At 35.5% G+C, this 22850-nt stretch overlaps 1 pseudogene; it reads left to right on the top strand.

Moving 5' to 3' along the window:
• The first annotated feature begins 8660 nt into the window (after window positions 1-8660).
• On the top strand, window positions 8661-22009 carry LOC145029848 (bZIP transcription factor 29-like; annotated as a pseudogene).
• Window positions 22010-22850: the final 841 nt, after the last annotated feature.

Raw genomic sequence — 22850 nt, 5'->3', positions numbered from 1 at the left:
GGGTGTTTTATTAAGGACTATATTTATATCTAATCTATACTTGTTTTTTCTTCTTTTTCGGATGTCCACCAACAATGCTGCTTCTAGCTCAAACCCTACCTGTGCCTTCTCTCTCATGAACCTTTGTGGGAGAGTCATATTTGTAGGATCCAACTTTATGGATTAGATCAGGAACATCAGGATGGTCACTCGGTATGAGGACAAACAATATGTCCTCGACAAGGAGCTTAAAGAACTCGAGCCGACTACTACTCCGGAGGAGATCACTGAATATTAGGCCCATTAAAGAGATGCTACCAAAGTGACATGCATCATGATAGCCACTAAGACAGTCTAGTTCCAAAAGTCCTATGAGCACTACTATCCTTTTGAGATGCACCAGGATTTGATGGACCGCTACCATCAGAGTGCTCCTCAAGAGCGATATGAAATCATCTCCTCCATGATAACAACCCGGATGAAGGATGGTGAATCCATCACGAGCCACATCCAAAAAATGCAAAGGTATGTGGACTGTTTGCTGAAACTTAATGTGAACTTCCCCATGGAGTTGGCAATAGATATCATTTTGCACTCCTTACCCATGTGTTATGATCAACTCCACATGACATACCACATAAAAAAGGAGGAGGTTACCCTCAGCAAGCTTCAAGGACTCCTAAAGACCACTGAAACAGGTCTTAGAGGTAAGTCAGTTCTTACCACTCCTACTTCTACTCCAAACTCTGCCCTTGTCCTGGCAATCAGGAAAAGTAGAAGGAAAAAGAGGAAGAACCCTTCGAAGGGTACCAAGGGTAAGATCCTTGATGGCTCCTCTTCAAGTGGAACCAAGAATGGTTTCGTCACTCCTTCTTCTGACTCATAAGAGGCTGAATGCTTCTATTGCCATGAAAAGTCGCATTGGAAACAGAACTGCCCAAAGTACTAGCAAGATATTAAGGATGAGAAAGTAAAACCCACCCATGTAGGTATTTACATAATATTGTATAATATCTCACCCTATTCTAATTCTTGGGTCCTTCATACAGGTTGTGGAATTCACATATGTTCTCATTTGCAGGGACTAAGAAGAAATGAGAATGTGGAGCATGGAAAGATAAACTTGATCAATGGGAATAGGAAAGCATCACCTGTCACCTAGATTGGAGTTTACTCTTTGTTGCTAATTAGTGGGTTTACATTAGATTTGAATAAATGTTGTTACTCGCCTGAAATGGCAAGAAATATTAGTTCCTTTCATGCTTTGTACAAACAAGGGTTTACCTTTTCTTTTGATGATGAAGTTGGTGGAATAAATGCTTTCCTTAATAATGTTCTTTATTTCGAAGCATTACCTTGTGATGGTGTATGAAGTTGTGTTTGTTGTAGATAACCTAAGAAATAATGTGTTGTGTATTGATTCTTCTAAATATAATAGTTTGGATAAAGCATCCTTATGGCATTGTCGTCTTGGACATGTAAGCAAGAAACACATAGGCCAACTCTAAAAGGATGGAGTCTTGGAGTCATTTGACCTAAATTCAGATAATAGCTGTGAATCATTCTTACTTGAAGAAATGAAAAAGTCACCCTTTACTAGTTCTTGTGCAAGGGGTGAAGGTTTGTTGGATCTAGTGCACACATATGTGTGTGGACCCTTCAAAATTGCCACAAGGGATGCTAATCGCTATTATGTGACTTTATAGATGATTTTAGAAGATATGGTTATGTCTACTTAATCAAGCATAACTCAGAGACTTTTGAAAGGTTTAAAGAGTTTAAACAAGTCGAGAATCAATTGGGCAGGACATTAAGATGATCGATCCGATCGTGGTGGTGAGTATCTTAGTACAGAGTTGCTCGACTATATTAAGGAATGTGGGATTGTCTCACAGTTGACACCTCCCAAGACACCACAATTGAATGGTGTGGCTGAGAGACATAATCGAACCTTGTTGGACATGGTTCATTCCATGATGAGTCGAGCTTTCCTACCAATCTCACTTTGGGCTTATGCCTTAGAGAGTACCGCCCATATCCTTAATCTAGTCCCTACAAAGAAACTTATCAAAACTCCTCATGAGATGTGCACTGGAAAAGTTCCTAATCTAGACAACATTATGATTTGGGGTTATGAGGATTTCATGAGGCGTGAGACTCACGATAAGCTCGAACCTCAGTGAGAGGTGTATTTTCATCGGCTACCCATACAAATCCTTTGGTTGCCTCTTCTACAGACCTGGTGAGAATGTGATCTTTGTAGCAAGGATGGGTGTCTTTTGAGAGAGAGAGAGAGAGAGAGAGAGAGTTCATAAGCCAAGGAAACAGTGGGAGTCAAATTGACCTTGAAGAAATTCAATAGTCAAGTGGTGAAGGAACTTCAAACACTAGCAGTCAATTTGAGGAGGAAACTCATGTTGATCCAATTGATGAGTTTGTACCTCTAAGGCATTCTACGATAGTTAGGAACGCACCTGAGCACTACTTTGGTTTCCATATTACTGTGGAAGGTGAGACGCTTATCAGTGATGAGACACTGGTAAGTCTGGATGAACCTAACAGTTATGCGGAAGCCATAGCAAGCCCGGAGTCTACTAAATGGAAAGAGGCAATGGACAGCGAGATACAGTCCATGTATGACAATCAAGTTTGGAACTTGGTTGAAAATGTACCAGGTCGCAAGACAACTGGGTGTAAATGGATCTTCAAGAATAAGACCGACAAGGATGGTAATGTACACACTTATAAGGCACAGCTGGTTGCACAGGTTGTTTCTCAAACTTTGGGAGTTGATTATGATGAGACATTTTTAACAGTAGAAAAAATTAAGTCTATTAGGGTTATGTTAGCCATTGCTGCATTTCATGACTATGAAATATGACAAACGGATGTCGAAACTGCTTTCCTTAATGGAAAGTTGGCTGAAGATGTTTACATGAGCCATCCAGAGGGTTTTGTTAGTATAGAGTACCCTAATAGAGTGTGTAAGCATGAGAAATCCATCTATGGATTGAAATAGGTACCTTGTAGGTGGAATCTTTGTTTCGATGAGAAAGTCAAAGTGTTTGGCTTCTCGAGGAGTGAAGATGAATCTTGTGTATATGTCAAGGCTAGTGGGACTATAGTCAGTTTTTTGGTACTGTATGTGGATGACATAGTACTCATAGGAAATGACATCCCAACCTTGCAGGAAGTGAATTCCTAGTTTGGGAACTGTTTCGCTATGAAAGACCTAGGAGAAGCTGCCTATATTCTGGGAATAAGTATTTTGACAGACCGGAGTAAAACACTAATTAGACTTAGTCAGAGTTCCTACTTGGATAAGGTGCTAAAGAGGTTCAAAATGAAGGATTCCAAGAAAGGAGTGTTACTTATCCAGAGTAACGCCAGATTGACTAAGACTCAAAGCCCGAGTACCAAGGCCGAGATAGCATAAATGAGTGGAGAACCTTATGCTTCTGCTGCAGGCTCGATCATGTATGATATGACTTGTATTTTTCCTAATGTACGCTTTTCTTTGAGAATGGTTAGAAGCTATCAGGGGAATCCTGATAAGACTCACTGGACTGCGGTAAAAGAATATCCTCATGTACCTGCAGAGGACTAAGGACTGGATCCTTAATCTCAGTGGGAGTGATGACTTGAGAGTTTTAGGGCATAGTGATCCTAGCTTCCAAACTGATAGGGATAATTTATGCTCTCAATCAGGTTGGGTCTTTACCTTAAACGGAGGAGAAATGCATTTGGTGTTGTGTGATACATTTGAGGCATCACACTTGGGGTTCTAGGCACACAAGGTTTTCAAGTAATCAAAATTACTACAAGGTATGTATTTCTAGCTATCTTTTATGTTTAAAGTTCCCCATGTATGCTAGATAGCATTAAGAACCATGGAAATCAAAAGTTTCATGTATTTTAGACAAACATAGATTCAAGGTTTCTAGGGTTGTATGTACACCTTCGGATTGTTAGAATGCTCAAAACCCTTCAATTCCTCCATAGATCCTCTGGCACAAAGTGCGAGATTAGTTTCCCTTTTGAACCCAGTCCATTTTGAAGCTAGGTTGATCATTGTAATCTACACAAGGTACTCTCTCCCATGACATATCCTGTTTATCAGACACGGAAGATGAAGAAGTGTTAGAATCATTAATTGATTTAGGAGTGCGAACCTTTGGAACCCCCCCCCCCCCTAATCGATTTTCCCCATTCCTATCATCTAATTGAATTTCCGAAATTGCCCCTACTTCCTATGAGTTGTATGACATACTATATTGAAGTAGTTTCCATAATCATTCTTCCATTTCACCTAATATAAGTCTCCATCTTTGATTTAGTCAAATTGAATTCCTACCAAATATACCCCCAGAGCATTTCACCAAGATTTTGCTTTTCAAACGGAAGATTAGAGCAAATATGATTGCTAATCTATTCCAAAAGTAACGCTCAACATTGCAAATTGAAAGCGATAAATCAGGAACTTCAGCAAATGAATTTGTGTATATTGATTTTGTCTCCCATTCATTTGATTCAAACTCTAAAATCAACTTCTTCTGGTTCTCTATTTTCATTTCTAGCTCTTGAGCTTCGTAGAATCGCAAACATTAATAATGTCTGGTACATTGCTTGGTCTGGTTTCACATCATTTAACTCTTCTGCCATCGAGGTATTCCTCTATTCCACTCTTATATATGTCAGTTTTATTTGGTTATAATCGGTGTGTATGCTTTTCAGAAACAAGTTGTAAGTTTGAAGTTTATAACTTTAGTCTTTATGTAAGTGATTCTGAATTTAAATGCATATAAGGATCATTAGAACCGTAATAGTGTTTGCAAGATGAAATTCAAGAGTTTGAATTAGAATTAGATCAAAATTAGTTCAAGTAGCAAGTAATAACGAACAAGGAATTAGTGTGTTATGTTCGTGAGACTATATGTGTTAATGTGCTTGTATGTGCGTTATTGTGGTTGTTAGTGTGTTGTTGTTGTTGTTGTTGTTGTTGTTGTTGTTGTGTATGCCAAAGTTTATATTTTGTCACTATACATTGCACTCTAAGTGTTTGAAAAAGTGGCCATGAAAACTTTTTTCTCCGTATACATTGCATTTTAGGTGTTATTTTAGGGGTTGGGTAAGAAAATGTAAAATTATGTTTTTTGAGATTAGTTGTTTTGGTATTCTTTTTTTTAGATGAAAAATTTCATGAATTATATAATAGTGGTTCTTTCCTTTTAATGGTTGGTTTATAGTCACTAAATTTGATGTTCATTTTTTATTTAGCTCATGTAAATATTTTGTTTTGAAAGTATTACTTAGTGTCAACTTTAAAGAGTTTCGAAGAGTGGTAGGTAGGTAAATACTCTATTATATTGACTCATTTGAAAAAACATCAACATTATGGTTATTATTTCACATCTGGGAAAAAACAATGATTTTTTTTTTTTTTTGCTTTTGAGCTTTGATATAAGCATGGAACCTGCTCGCTTTGCAACTTATAGGGGTATAGCATGTCTGACACTTCATCTTAAGGTTGGTTGTTTTTTAGTTCATAGAGAGACATATACACCAGATAGATCACTTCACAATGAAATTGATTGTGTCAAAACTTTGGTAGTTTCTTTTAATCTGTTTATTGTTTATTTATAGTTGGTACTTGGTAATTTGGTTTCATTTTCTTTAATACCAAATTTCCACCCAACTAAATTATTGATTATATTTTTATATTCATTAGTTAAATTTATATATTGTTCATGCTTACATTATATATATTAGAACATTCTAACTATAAATTTATATGTTCTTTAATTTTAGATCTTGTTGCAATCTGGGCAACTTTCTTAGATTTTTGTGTTTAGTTAAAAATACATGAGCTTGGTATAATAGAAACACCAGATGATTTTTTTGTAGACGTATGTAGATTTATTATATTGCATTGCAAGAACTAATCCAATTCATTTTCTTTATAACATCCTACTATTATTATGTTAATAGTATTTTTATATATTTAATTAAAATGATATTTTTCGTGAATTTGAGTAACATTTATATCAAGGAGAAGCTACACCTTAAAGAAAGGAGGTTAAGTGAGGAGGATGAACATTTAGCAATTTAATTTGGTGATTGCAAGATCATCTTTAAAGGGATTATTTCCAGCCGAATAATCATTAATCATATTGATGTGTTGATTATAGTTATGGATGGTTAGGTAGTTTTACATTTCATTTAATAGTTAGTTTTGGTGCCTATCCTAACCTGATTCCTTATATCCAATTATAGTCGATTCCTAACCTACATTTTCATATCCTAGATCCTGATTATCCGAATGTAACATTGGAGTTGACCTTTTTTAATTCATAGTTTGGATGCGGGGATCTTAAAAGATTGAGGATTTGGGGTATGGTAGAAAGGTGATGGTTGGTATGATACATTCATTAGGTTTGGCTAAGTTTTGGTATTTCTACCCTTTTTTTGTGTATCGTGCTCTATGTATACATAGCACCATAGTTTAACAAAAGAGAGGTTACGTATGCCACTCTAGTTGAATTTGATTTAGTATTGATCATGGTATGCATTTCAAAATTGCAATTTTCATCTTACCTTCCATCCGGACGATTTTGCTCTAGATAATGGTGTCATGTTTTTTGGAAAATATTGATGGATTCTGGTGATCAAGCATTACACTACAAGAAAAATAGCCTTTTACGACGCGCAAACCACGACACTCATTGATTTATGTTACGATATGGAGAGTGACGTTAAAAAAGTGTCATCTCTTCAAAAAATTTAAGGATTTAGGTCATGCATTATTGCGTGCCCTTAAATTAGCGTCATACGAGAAAAAATTAAAAACACGGAGGGCGTTGTATCTTAAATGGGCGTCCTCTATGAGTGTCGCTTTATAATTTTACTGAAAAGAGCGTTTAGTAGATAGGGGGAAAATGAAATCCCTAAAATTTTGAACACCCGCCTTCATTTTTATCCTCCTCTTTTGTTTCCTTCTTGCCCTAATTACGATCCTTTCTTCCCCCTCCATAGATTCGACTGCCGCCTTGCCTAGTTATCAACACTCCTTCCTTCGTTCCTCACTTGCCTTCTTCGCCTGACAATATCTCAAGAAGTACAACTCCGAAAGCGTACAAGTCGGACTTATGTGTCGGAACTCCGGTAGACTGAAATTCAGGCAACATGTAGCCTCGTGTTCCCTAAAATTTCACGAATCTTGAATTTGGCTTACTTGAATCTCGTTCCAAGCTGCTATCGGTTTCGCCACAGAGTTCCGCCGTTCCAAAAGCGCATATTTTCGCGTTGAGTGACTATGATTGGGTTACAATTATGCTTGAGCCGACGATTGGGTTTCAATTATGTTTGAAAGTGTGAAGAACTTACATGCTCCATCTAATCATGTCATACTTCATGTTTGTATCACAAATATTGAAGGTCTATCCATTTCTTCTGACATATGGGTTTCAAAATTTGGGGTTTTTATGGGATTTGAAGTTATGGAGATGCAAGGTGCCCTCAAGGTGCTCGATGAAATGCCAGACTGTGTAAGTATATTTTTTTCATATTTGATTAGAAAAAGCGATAACAAAAATACTTCCTCATCAACTCATCTTATGGGTTGTGCTTCTTTGTTTAAAACACGATTACAAATTGGGGAATCCTCCTCCTATCGCATCCTCTTCTAATTTCTTTCTTCTAATTTCTTTGTTTACTGATTTTTTCTAATTTCATATTGATTTCATCTCTTGTTTCTCTATTCACAGATCTTCCAATCATCAAGGATGTATTGGAGATTGCTAATGTATTAAACAACAAATGGAAGGTAAGTAATACCTCAAAAAACATATTTGATACCTGATCTTCATTCCATACTCACCATATATATTCGAATGTTATTATATTTTTTAATCTCCCGTTACTATTTATTTGAAATTTATTGCTTCTGTTATTCGTTTTGTAACAGAGGCAAGTGGAATTAATGTACATAATCACCTATGACATTCTTTTCGGATAGGTATCTTCACTTTCTAGGATGCCACATCATACAATATTTTCTTTAAATTAATCATATACATAATTTTAACATTTCTTCATAGGATTCATCTCTAACAGGAGATCCAGAAAAGTACCTTATTTTGCGGGAAAAGTCAACTACAGTCAGCTCTTGCAAAGATCTTATTAAAGAAGGGAGCAAAACGTATAGAAGATTTAATGTCCCAATATAAGATTCCCGGTTTGTTCTACCAATAACATTCCACTTTATTATTTATAATTTACACAACCATATTTATTAAACGAGATCTATGATTTATCATTTATGTAGCAGATGTTAAAAAACCTCGCTATGTTCGTGTCAATACTCTAAAATTGGATGTTGAAACTGCTGTGTCTGAATTAAGCAAAGATAATATGGTAACATTAATATACATTATGGTACCCTATTTAATTTATCTTTTTTATTTTTCTGATTTTAGTTATAATAATCTTTATAGGTCGAGAAGGATGACATGATTCCCGATTTATTAGTGCTTCCACCAGCTACTGATTTGCACAATCATCCTTTGGTCACAAACGGAAGTGTATTTATGCAAGTAAGATTTAGTAATTTTTTTCATTTTGGTTTATTTTATTTCATCCATAATTACTTTAATATAATTTTTTTTTAGGGTAAGGCAAGTTCCATGGTGGCAGTTGCCCTTGGGCCTAAACCAGGGTGGGAAACATTGTTACTAGAGTTCATGCATGGGTATGTAGAAATGATGATGGGCATGAGATGGGTTCGATCACCGAACCATTTACGTGGGTCCCACATGTTAAATCCAAGATCATCCTGTTCAATTGGGCATAGCATGACAGGGTTTGGCAAACACCAGTTGGTATAGACTCTGAAAAAACAGGAAACTAGCATACTAGGTATTGCATTGGGATAAAGTTGGCATACCTGAGCAACTAAAAGAGCCTCCGAAGGGGAAGTTGTTGACGATTTGTTTTCTGCTTATATGAATCTTGAAAATCTTGACACATTAAACTCTTCTGGAACTGACGATAAACAAGGAACTGAGAATCGTGAAGATTTAGATAGTCGAGCTAGTGGAACAAAAACAGATGGAGGTGATAGCAGTGATAATGAAGCTGCAAGTAGTGTTAAGGATAAAGGGATTAAACGGAGTGCAGGTGGAGACATTGCTCCAACAACAAGGCATTATAGAAGTGTGTCAATGGATATTTTATGGGGAGGATGAACTTTGCTGATGAATCACCTAAGCTTCCTCCTTCTCCTGGAGGGCATATTGGTCAATTATCCCCAAATAATTCAATCGACTCAAATTCAAATACAAATACGTTTAGTTTGGAGTTTGGAATTGGTGAGTTTACAGGGGCTGAGCTCAAGAAAATCATGGCTAATGAGAAACTTGCAGAGATTGCTTTATCTGATCCCAAACAAGCCAAAAGGTATGTAGCTTTTTTCAAATTCATTAATATTTACATTATAATTGGAGAAATCTGAATATTTATTTTGATATTTGAATAAACAAATATATTTTTTATATGATATGTTTTAGGATTTTGGCAAATCGACAATCTGCTGCAAGATCAAAAGAGAGGAAAATGCGTTACATTACAGAATTGGAGCACAAGGTTCAAACTTTACAGACTGAAGCAACCTAATAAAAAAACAAAAATCTCACTACCACCCTTAAGTATTATATCATTATACAATACATGACTAAAAATTACACTTTTCGTCCCTGTGTTGTATTGATTTTCACTATTCCATAACATGCCTTTTATAGAAGGCCATTTAGTCCCATCACATACCTTGTACCCATTTGCTTCCACTTTAATCATCATCATTACAAAGATATTTTTCAGAAATCATCACCAATTGTCAAATATATGGTTTTCAAGAGTCATCCAGAGAAATGAAACAGTGAATTATGAACTTAAAGCCTTTTACAATGGTGTCTGTCTCGTAGACTAAAAGTGTTATAGAAAAATGAATTATGGAAGAAAAAGGGAAAAAGGGCGAAAATATTCTTTTTTGGATCATAAAAAGGACCACTTTTTCATCCCTAATTCGATGTTTCATAAAAAATTTAGTCACTGGGACATATGCCATTTATAAAAGGGTGTTAAGCCCGATAATATACCTTGCAGAAGAGGGCATGTAGGTCATTTCATTTATCTCTGCAATGGGAAAATATAATCACAAATTACTTAAAACAAATTTGTCATGTAGTTTGGTTATGCAAAAGTAGATCGACGAGGTCTTGTTATGCTGACATTTCAGCCTGCTATTGGTGAGCGCAAATGTGATTCAGAAAAAGAAACAGGTAATGGAACATTGGTAATTATAATTTACTTTCTATTTCCTGAGTTATTAAAATTGGAATAGAATGAAACATTACTATGGAATAGAATAATCCTCTTTAGCGATCTAACTGGTTTTTTGATGTGTGGTTGTTTGCCTTGTCAGTGACAGAAGTTGGATCATTCATAAGTTTAGGTCCAGGAGATTCTTGTGAATTCTTCCATGATCCATTAATACAATCGAGGTATAATAATAACCATTTGTTATTTATGGTAAATATACATTGAAAAATCACTCTTTGCTTACCATGTTGAAATATTAATTGATTATGGTCTATATTGATTATGTCTATATTATAGGGATGCAAGTCATTTCTCTAAGTAGGTTATTTTTGTATATAATGAGAATGAACATAGTTTTCATGTCCATGGCGGAACCAGAAAATTTTCCTAAGGGTAGCACAAAAAAAGTATCGATAAAGGATAGTAATATATATATATATATATATATATATATATATATATATATTATGACTTCATTAGATATATCAAAATAATGTAAAAATTTACATTTTAAAGTTGACATCTTCGTTAACATAATTATAAAGTACAATTTCATTAGATATAAGCTTTAGTGTTGAATTAATTTGTTGTTTATGTTAGGTTAGTACACACGCCATCTTTATTTATATTAGTGGGCCATTTCTTCTAATCAATGGGCTTCTAAATGATAAAATGGCTTTTTTAATTTAACCTTCATAGGAGCACACTTGATTTCACATTTCATACATGAAATATATATCTAATAAAATTCAATTTTTCAGTACAGGTGGGGAGTAAATGAGGGGTAGTACCAACACAGTGGCCGAACTATTCATGTCTCTTATTAGTATGTAAATTTGATGTTAGTTATATATAAAAATGGTTATTGAATTTATATTGGAGTTTTATTTGCGTGCAGCTGTAGCAAAAAATATCTTGAAAACAAACGAACGATTAACAGTTCCTGTAAGTAGAACAAAGTTTGCAATTGGGTAGTGCAGCTTTCAGTGTATGTGTCCTTCGGATCCACTTGTCATGAACAAATTCATTGGGCACACAAAAGATGTGATGGGTTTGATCAACTGGTACTGGCTCTTTAGTCTTTCTTTTTATATCTTTTTATGAAATCAACTTATGATATGAGCTCTGTTTTTCACATGGTCTAGGACCACTAATTGCTTAGGATGGTAACTGGGTTGTCTTTTCGCGCCCTCCTTTGATACACCATAAAGGCATGAAGATTCTCTCTCTCTCTCTCTCTCTCTCTCTCTCTCCAAATTCTATAACAAACAACAACAGGTAAATAGATGCCAACATTTTGCTTAAAATTTTGTGAACATTGAAAAAAAAACGAGGTCGATAGTGCCTTTTTCATGAGATTGTCAAAAGTTGAATAAAATAAAAAAAATAAACAAGGGTAATATTGTAATAGGGAGGGTCTTAATACATAAAGTGACCAACCTCTCACTTAGCACGACAAGTCATTTTGATTTTATTAAGTAAAAAAGAAACAACCTTATCAATCTACATGCATTTAGTCATGTACTGTTGTCCCACAATTTGTCATCATAGAAGAAGACCCTGCTGTCCCACAAGGGTAATATTGTAATAGGGATGCTTTATATGTCATCATAGAAGACCCTGCTGTCCTATAATTTGTAACAATTTGTATTATCATTATTTGATTTTAATAATAATTTGTTTTGTTTTACTGTTGAGGTTATAGACTGATAGTCTTACTTTTCATGTCATTATTATTTATTTCTTTTTTTGTTTGCAGTTTCTTGCAGAAACTTTGGATGTTGTTCAAGACATTGATTGGGTCATTTCTCTTGGAAATGCTTTTGCAAAGAAGTATGAGCTTTATACATACGATGATGAGCATTCTGCACTACTTCACAGGTATGAACTATTGGGTTTTAAGCAATCTAACACTTCCTAAGTGTGCATGCAACCCTAATAAACCTTGGATCTATGTTTGTCTAAATACATGCAAAATAATAATTTTCCAAGGTTTATAACCTATCTAACATGGCATGGGGAACATTTCAATATAAAAGAGTTAGAAGAGATTACATACCTTTTGGTGAGTTTGGTTCTAAGGAGTTTGAGGGCCAAGCACCAATAGTGTGAATGCCTCAAATGGAATCACAAACACCACAAACTCTTGGAAAACTTTGAGAGAGTATACACCTTGTATAAAATCGGCCACACACATGCACACGCACATTAGTTCACTAGTTTTCTCTTAGGCTCCATTTCATGCTCCATAAGCATGCTTATATAGTGTGCATGGTTAGGGTGAAACCCTAATAACCCATGTATTTTCCTTTCCAAGGATCCATGGGTTAAAAGCTCCATGGATCATCCATGGACTTCCACATAAGCCTAGCCCATTAACAAATGAGTATTAGCCCACACTATATATAAAACAAATAGCCCATAATCTAATTAGTCTTCTTTTTAATCTCTAAATTAATTCATAATTAATTTAAGACTAAAACTAATTAAATAACGTAACTTCATATTAATATATTATAACTCATAATATATTAACAAACATATGTGTATAACTCTCATAAAATTATCCATAATAGTTTGGATGAGATGCAACCCAAATGGACCATGCCGATCGGGTCAAGTATATACCAAATAAGTTATGGACTTAGACACCTTATCCAACAGACTCCCACTTGGATAAGTCTAATAACTATATTTGCCTATAACTTCAGGAACCAACCAGAAATCGTAGCTCTCGAAAACTCCCTCGAACAATGAAGACTCTGTCGAACTATGAAGCGCCATTTTAGATAAGTGATCACATAATCCTCTGTTCTCATGATATCAGCCGGACAAACACATGGAGCTGTGTCTTGCTTATTGTCTAGCAGTTGTTTCTCGATTTTCCGATTTGTTTGACGAAGAACTCCACTGAACACATCGGTTTAGTTCTGACTAGGCCTGGTACATGGATCAACACAAAATCATCAAGGGGCCCAGATATCGTTTCTATTTCTAGAAGGAACAGATAAACTTCGACCGATATGCTTGTTCTACTACTTATTGAATTGTACACAAAGGCACGTTTTATAACATCAAGTTACTGATGCGTTTACATGCAATCAATGCACAACCAACTCATAGGTAACAACTCATATCTCTAGGTTCAAAGATTTATATGATGTTATCGTCTCACGATCACTCGAGATAAATTCCATGAAGTGATACAAGTGAGCGTGGGTTTATACCAATACTCATAACTTATGAGTACTCATGAATGCTGCAACAACCATTGCTATGTCTAAACACCTTTAAGGCATCTACAAACCCAATTCATGACAATCTTGATTCATAGCTACTTCCGACGTATGATCAATTATGGAGGTTTGAATAAATTAATTATTCTGGAAGTCAAAACATGCAAAACTGAAACAATAGTAAATAATTGACAATGATAGTAACACTTTACTCATGAATAAATCAAAAATTTTATTCATCATCAAACGTCGATTACATTTTACAAGTTTCAGGAAAACTATCTAATATGTAAAACTGATATCGTCCCTCAGCCCGATGCGTCTTGCATGCTGAAAATGCTTAACCCTTGTCAGTCCCTTCGTAAGGGGATCTGCAGGATTATCATCCGACGATATCCTCCTTGTCACAAGGATTCCTTCTTCAATCTTGTGTCTTATGAAGTGATATTTTCTGTCAATGTGTCTGGATCTGCCATGATCTCTTGGTTCCTTGGCTAAGATAACCGCACCATTGTTGTCACAGAAAATCTCTATAGGTTCCTTAATAGCTAGTACAACTCCAAGGTCTCCGATGAAGTTCTTTAGCCATATCACCTCCTTTGCTGCTTCACTCGCTGCTATATACTCTGATTCACAAGTTGAATCAGCCACCGTCTCCTGCTTGGAACTCTTCCAAGAAATTGCCCCTCCATTTAAGGTAAAGATCCAGCCCGACTGAGAGCAGAAATTATCCCTATCAGTCTGAAAACTAGCATCACTATACCCTAATACTTTCAAGTCATCACTACCACCAAGGGTAAGGATCCAATCCTTAGTCCTCCGCAGGTACTTGAGAATGTTCTTTACCGCTGTCCAATGAGCCTTGCCAGGGTTCCCCTGATACCTGCTGACCATGCTCAAAGCAAATGCCACATCACGACGGGTACAAGTCATAGCATACATGATCGAGCCAACTGCGGAAGCATACGGTAATTGGCTCATCTCAGCTATCTCTGCCTCTGTACTCGGACTCTGAGTCTTACTCAGTTTGGTATTGCTTTGGATCGGTAAATCTCCTTTCTTGGAATTCTCCATGTTGAACCTTTTCAACACCTTATCCAAGTAGATACTCTAACTAAGTCGAATTAGTCTTCTACTCCTTTCTCTTAATATCCTTATCCCTAGGATATAGGTAGCCTCCCCTAGGTCCTTCATAGCAAAGCACTTCCCAAGCCAGGACTTAACCTCCTGCAAGGCTAGGATGTCATTTCCTATGAGTAGTATGTCATCCACATACAGTACCAAGAAGCTAACTATACTCCCACTAGCTCTGACATACACGCAAGACTCATCTTCGCTTCTCGAGAAGCCAAACTCTTTTACCTTCTCATCAAAACAAAGATTCCAGCTACGAGATGCTTGTTTTAATCCATAAATGGATTTCTCAACTTTCCATTAAGGAAAGCGGTTTTGACATCCATTTGCCATATTTCATAATCATGAAATGCTGCAATGGCTAACATAATCCTAATAGACTTAATCTTTGCTACCGGCGAGAAGGTTTCATCATAATCAATACCTTGAGTTTGAGTAAAACCCTTTGCAAAAAGTCGAGCCTTATAAGTATGCACTTTTCCTTCCATGTCTCTCTTCTTCTTGAAGATCCATTTGCACCCGACTGTTTTACATCCTGGTACATGGTCAACCAAGTTCCAAACTTGATTGTCATACATGGACTGTATCTCGTTGTTCATAGCCTCCTTCCATTTAGCAGACTCCGGGCCTGCCATGGCTTCCTTAACACTGCTGGGTTCATCCAAATTTACCAGTGTACTATCACTAATAAACGTATCACCTTCCGTAGTAATATGAAAACCATAATAAAATGAAGGTGTGTTCCTAACCCGTGTGGAACGCCTCGGAGGTACAGACTCGTCAGCTGGATCAACAGGAGTTTCCTCCTCAGGTTGATTGCTAGTGTCTGAGGTTCCTTCACCAATTGATTCTTGAATTTCTTCAAGATCAATCTGCCTCCCACTGTGTCCTTGGCTTATAAATTCTTTCTCACGAAAGATCCCTCTTCGTGCTACAAAGACCACATTCTCACTGGGTCTGTAGAAGAGGTAACCAAAGGATTTCTGTGGGTAGCCGATGAAAATACACCTTTCACTTCGGGGTTCAAGCTTATCATGAGTTTCACGCCTCACGAAAGCTTCGCAACCCCAAATTTTGATGTGGTCCAAATTGGGAACCTTCCCAGTCCACATCTCATGAGGTGTTTTGCTAACCTTCTTTGTAGGGACTAGATTAAGGATATGGGCGACAGTCTCTAAGGCATACCCCCAAAAAGAGATTGGTAACGAAACTCGACTCATCATAGAGCGAACCATGTCCAAAAAAGTTCGATTACGCCTCTCAGTTACACCATTCAGCTGTGGTGTCCTGGGAGGGGTCAATTGTGAGACAATCCCACACTCCTTAAGATAGTCAAGGAACTCGGTGCTAAAATACTCACCACCTCGATCGGATCGAAGCATCTTAATGTTCCTGCCCAATTGATTTTCTACTTCCTGTTTGAATTCCTTAAACCTTTCAAAGGTTTCTGACTTATGTTTGATTAAGTAGACATACCCATATCTACTAAAATCATCAATAAAAGTCACATAATACCGATTAGCATCCCTTGTGGCGGTTTTGAATGGCCCACATACATCAATATGTATTAGGTCCAACAAACCTTCACCCCTTTCACAAGTTCCAGTGAAGGGTGATTTTGTTATCTTTCGAAGTAGACAAGATTCACAACTATCATCTGATTTAAGGTCAAATGATTCCAAGACTCCACTCTTTTGGAGTTGGCCTATGCGTTTCTTGTTTACATGTCCAAGACGACAATGCCACAATGATGCTTTATCTAGGCTAATAGAAGAATCAATATACAACACATTATTTCCTAAGTTGTCTACAATCGACACAGTTTCATACACACCATCACAAGGTAATGCTTTAAAATAAAACACATTTTTAAAGAAAGCATTAATACCACCACATTCATTATCAAACGAAAAGGTAAAACCTTGTTTGTACAAAGCATGAAAAGAAATAATATTCCTCGCCATTTCAGACGAGTACACACATTTATTCAAATCTAATTTTAACCCATTATTAAGCAATAAAGTATAAACTCCAATCTTGGAAACAGGTGAAGCCTTCCTATTCCCCATGATTAAGTTTATCTTCCCGTGCTCCACATCCTCACTTCTTCTTAGGCCCTGCAAATCAGAACATATGTGAATACCACATCCTGTATCAAGCACCCAAGAGTTAGAATATGCTGAGTTATTAGACAATATGGTGTAAATACCTGCATGGGTGGGTTTCACTTTCCCATCCTTTAGATCCTCCAAGTACTTAGGGCAGTTTCGCTTCCAGTGTGCCTTTTCATGGCAATAAAAGCATTCAGCATCCTTGGGAATGGCAGAAGGAGTGGCAGAACCGCTCTTGGTCTTTGATGAGGAGCCTTCAAGAGACTTTCCCTTGGTACCCTTCGAAGGGTGCTTCCTCTTCTTCCCTTTGCCTTGCCCAATAGCTAAAACAGGGGTAGATGTTGGAGTAGGAGTAGTGGAGGTAACAACCGCCTTACCCTTAAGACCGGATTCTGCGGTCTTCAAGAGTCCTTGAAGCTTGCTGAGGGTAACTTCCTCCTTGTTCATATGATATGTCATTCAAAATTGATCATAACAAGAAGGCAAGGAGTGCAAAATGATGTCAATTGCCAACTCCTCAGGGATGTTAACATTCAGCTTCAGCAAACGGTCCACATACCTTTGCATCTTTTGCATGTGGCCCGTGACGGATTCACCGTCCTTCATGCGGGTAGTTATTATGGAGGAGATTATTTCATACCGCTCCTGACGAGCACTCTGATGGTACCTTTCCATCAGGTCTTGGTGCATCTCAAAAGGGTAGAAATCTTCATACGACTTTTGGAGCTCGGCTGTCATCGTGGCCATCATGATACATGCCACTTTAGTAGCATCTCTCTCATGAGTCCTGAATTCAGCGATCTCCTCAGGAGTAGCAGTAGACTCATCAAGTTCTTTTAACTCCTTATCGAGGACATATTCCTTGTCCTCATAACGAGTAACCATCCTGATGTTCCTAATCCAATCCATGAAGTTGGAACCATCAAAGATGACCCTCCCACAAAGATTCATGAGAGAGAATGAACCAGTTGGGTTAGAGCCTAAAGCATTAGTGTTGGAAGACATCTGAAAAGAGAGTAAGTTTAGATTAGATATATATGATCCTTAATAAGACACCCAAATGTAATATTAAGGCTAGGATCCAATCACAATATATTACACTTAGAAGAGGGATGCCGTAATCTAAGTAATAATATATTTGAAAGGTAAGTGAATGACGATTCACCAATTTCCACCATGAAGACGAAATGATTTATTAGGTTTAATTGGATTTGAAATTCCTAGATTCTTTTGAGATTCATTGAACTTTTCAATGGCATGTTTCAATCTCGATTGTGCCCTTCAAGTTTTGTGACTAGGATGCCGAGGATCACAAAACAAGGTGTGAATAACAATGCTAATTCACTTGGTACCCTTAATATTATCACCTAATCAATGTGCCGGTTAACCACACACGCTCCATTGATCTATGACAAACATTAAGTCACCCTTCGTGATCCTTACTAGTCCTAGTTAGTGTGCCGGTTAACCACACACGCTCCACCAACGACTTGGTAAGGTACAAAGTGTGAATTCCATGGACTAGCACCATGTTCACATTTTCCTAAAATAACTAAGATTGGGAATTAAAAGAGTTTAGTTATTTTATAATATTCATTATACTTTTAATGAGAATTTAATGTCATTGTTCTACCCATTCGGCTAACGACCCTCCACCGATCAAGCAAGTGGTGGGTGAGAGTATACACCCATTAAGTCGCCATTTTATAGGCATCAACCTTATACCCACCTTATAGACCGGCTTCGTGAATGAGGCCTACTAACGGTAAAACGACTTATTCTTATACATATATATAATAATTAACCATTAATGTTATAAATAGTATAAGGGTTGAATTTTAACTATTAAAACTCTAAGGGTTGGAATTAAAGTTTATTAAAGTGTGTGAAACTTTACAAATTCCAAAACTTGAGGGCAAGTTTTGTAACTTTGAAAAACTCTTCATTTCATAACTTATGAATTAAAGGTTCATAAAAATGAAGACTCTTCATTTTCATGTAACTTATGTGTTTTAAGTGTGTGTTAAATAAAAGTGACTTTTGGTAATCCATAACTTGAGGACAAATTATGGACTCCATTAAAACACATAAATGATAAAGAATTAATCCTAAACAATTCAGCAAATAATTCCTATCATTTTCTAAATTCATAAGAACATGAACACGATCATCAAAAATTCAAGAATTATATGAACACATAAAATCATGGAATTTTGATATATGCTATTGTAAATGGATTAGAACAACCATTACACCAACTAAAATAAGTTTTATAACACCAAAACAATTTAGGGTAATGTTTCTAGTCCATTTCCAGCAGCAAAAGTCGAGAATCTGCACTCTTTCGATCCTACTCGTCGAGTGCATGAACTGACTCGTCGAGTAGGTTGAAGTTTGCCTTGGACTCGTCGAGTCCCCCCAATGGACTCGGCGAGTCCACCATGCAGACAACAACGATTTCGACTTTTTTTCACTATTTTGCATCAAGTATCAAACAAGCAAGCCAAGGCTTTGATACCACTGTTGGGTTTTGAGCAATCTAACACTTCCTAAGTGTGCATGCAACCCTAATAAACCTTGGATCTATGTTTGTCTAAATACATGGAAAATAATAATTTTCCAAGGTTTATAACCTATCTAACATGGCATGGGGAACATTTCAACATAAAAGAGTTAGAAGAGATTACATACCTTTTGGTGAGTTTGGTTCTAAGGAGTTTGAGGGCCAACCACCAATAGTGTGAATGCCTCAAATGGAATCACAAACACCACAAACTCTTGGAAAACTTTGAGAGAGTATACACCTTGTATAAAATCAGCCACACACATGCACACACACACTAGTTCACTAGTTTCTCTTAGGCTCCATTTCATGCTCCATAAGCATGCTTATATAGTGTGCATGGTTAAGGTGAAACCCTAATAACCTATGTCTTTTCCTTTCCAAGGATCCATGGGTTAAAAGCTCCATGGGTCATCCATGGACTTCCACATAAGCCTAGCCCATTAACAAATGAGTATTAGCCCACACTATATATAAAACAAATAGCCCATAATCTAATTAGTCTTCTTTTTAATCTCTAAATTAATTCATAATTAATTTAAGACTAAAACTAATTAAATAACGTAACTTCATATTAATATATTATAACTCATAATATATTAATAAACATATGTGTATAACTCTCATAAAATTATCCATAATAGTTTGGATGAGATGCAACCCAAATGGACCATGCCGGTCGGGTCAAGTATATACCAAATAAGTTATGGACTTAGACACCTTATCCAACATGAACTCATTATCATTATCATTACATTTTTTAAATTAAATTATCTTATTGAGAGTATTCTTCTCCTACAAATGTCTTGGTATACTTCTTCAGAAAGTTGATAACATCACTTATGTTCGTGATAAAATCGTCTGGATGTACAAACAAGCAAATAATCTAGATTTCAAGTATTCCAGAACCTTGATAATTATTACATTGCTATGTTTCACATTTAACCCTGTTTTTTAATATTGTTTTGGTTGAACATGTTATTCCTCAAATTTTAACAGATTCTTGAATTGTGACTCACCCCTACAGCTTTCTGAATGCAGGCTTATTTTGGTGCTGGATTAAGTGGAGTTCTGGCTTAGTGTGTGCGAGTGGGAAGGAACCAACCCTAATATTCCAATATCAGGTATCATGATTTGTGTATTTATAAAATTTTGAAATAGGGTCTTGTTCAATGCTTTGGCTGTGTTTGCTCTAAGGGAGATCAACTTATCAAAAGTAAGTTACTGTTTCACCCTTTTATTTAATATTTTTGTGATTGAATGAAAGTCCTAATGAAAGCAATTGACAACCCTTTCTCTGTAAATGATGTTGTGATTCTGGGAGAGGTGTTGTGTTTTTCTCTGTTTCTAGGTAACCTTCTCAACAACAACATTCTACTTAAGAAGGTGAGTAATCAAGATTAAGGGAGACTTGTAATCATGTTTGACATTCCTTTCCAGTAAGAAACAGAGTTGTATGATTATTTGTTTAACATTTGAATGATTCTTTGTATGACATTTGAATGATTCTTTGTATGACATTACAATTTGTGCAATTTATTTTATTTTTTGAGTATGAAATTTTATTTTATATTATGCAATGGATTGTATTTTTTGTATATAGTATTTTATTTCTATTATGAGAAATTAAATGCAAATTTAATTTGAAAATTAATAAATATGTAAATTTATTTTTTTTAAACATTTAAATTTATGATACGCAAAAATGTGTGTCATCTTCATTTATGACATGGCCTTTCTTGACAGGGGCTTTCTTGATACGCATTGCGTGTCATTAACACGCGCGTCGTAAGGTTACGACACGCGAATGCGTGTTGTAAACGCGCGTCGTAATTGCGCGTCGTAAATGAGCATCGTAAAAGCGCGTCGTCTCTCTTTATGACAAGGCCTTCCTTGACACGCATTTGCGCATCGTCTGAGCCTTTTACGACGCGCAATGAGCGTCGTAAAAGGCTGTTTTTCTTGTAGTGTTAAAAACATCCAGTTTCATCTTAATTTAAAATTACATACTATTTGTGGTCCCTTGGTACATGTCAAATACATGGGTAGTTATGGTGCAAACTAGATATGGTCAAGTTATAGATTATTTGGTTGGAGATTAGTTATAATTGAGAATTAGAATTATAATTATGTTTCTCTATTGATGGGTTATTATTTAATGATGATGATGGTGAATATTGGTGATAGTAAAACATTATACGGTGAATTTTAAGTAAACATAAAAATTTCAAGTGATTGGTTATTACAATTTAAAATTATCAATAGTAATTTTCGTTTTCCCTACAGTGTCCGTTAAATATAAATGGACATTTTTTCTCTCGTACGTTTACCCTAACAAGGGCAATTTAGGCATAATATTAGTATGTTAGTATGATGCTATTAAAAGTCAAATCTAATGCTACATTAACATTTGTTTATTGTTATTCATTTTAATTGTGATTTGCATTGGTCATTTCATTTATTGGTGTAAAAGTGCAAAAGGATTCAAAAGGGTATAATGAAGTCAATCACAACTTTTAAGACTTGCTTCATTTTATGGGATTTGAACAATTAAATATGGTCCTTTTTGTTTAACAATTATTATCATATTGTATTATCATATTTGCAGGTGATACAAATCTTTTTACCATTCTTTTATTATAATTTTTAATTTTAGTGTTTATTAAATTCATTTTGATTATGTTTAGTATATGATAAATAATATCAAAACATGTATAATGTTTGCTGAATTTCAACATATATATATATATATATATATATATATATAATATTTGGTTAATATATCTATAATTATAATTTATATTTTATGTTTAACTGATGATAATTTAACAAGTCAAGAAATGATCCATTTCTAATTAGTTTTTAAATATATATATATATATATATATATATATATATATATATATATATATATATATATATATATATATATATATATATATATATATATATATTTTGGTATATGATATACCTTCTTTGTTTTCCACAATAGTCTACAACAATTACTGTATAATATCAACGGAATATATACTTAACTTTCAATCTGTTTTCAACTGTTTGTAGGAAATGAATATAGATAATAAAGTATACTTCAAAAGCATTGAACTGATTGATGATGATTCACATATCAAAGTGCGGGTGCTAAAGATATGAAACTTTATAAAAAATAATGTGGTTTTATCAGTTGAAGTGATCGTAATGAATGAGGAGGTTTGTTGTAGTATTTTTTTTTTAATATCCAACTAAATATTACATACATTTCAAGCAATAAAATAATTGTTATTTATTTGATTTAACAGGGTAAAAAATACCATTGATATGAATTATTATTTAGTGAATGACTATTGGATTCTCCATATTCCCCCATTACTCTTCATAATTAGTGAACATTATAGCAAAGATTATTATGAGTTTTATGAGTGTAGTTATGCACCATTATAATGAGCATTCATA

Source organism: Lactuca saligna, chromosome 2 (genome assembly GCF_052625555.1).
Source record: "Lactuca saligna cultivar CGN05327 chromosome 2, ASM5262555v1, whole genome shotgun sequence".
NCBI lineage: Eukaryota > Viridiplantae > Streptophyta > Magnoliopsida > Asterales > Asteraceae > Lactuca > Lactuca saligna.
The sequence above is the reverse complement of the archived record's forward strand: the minus strand, read 5'-3'. Positions and strand labels throughout refer to the sequence as shown.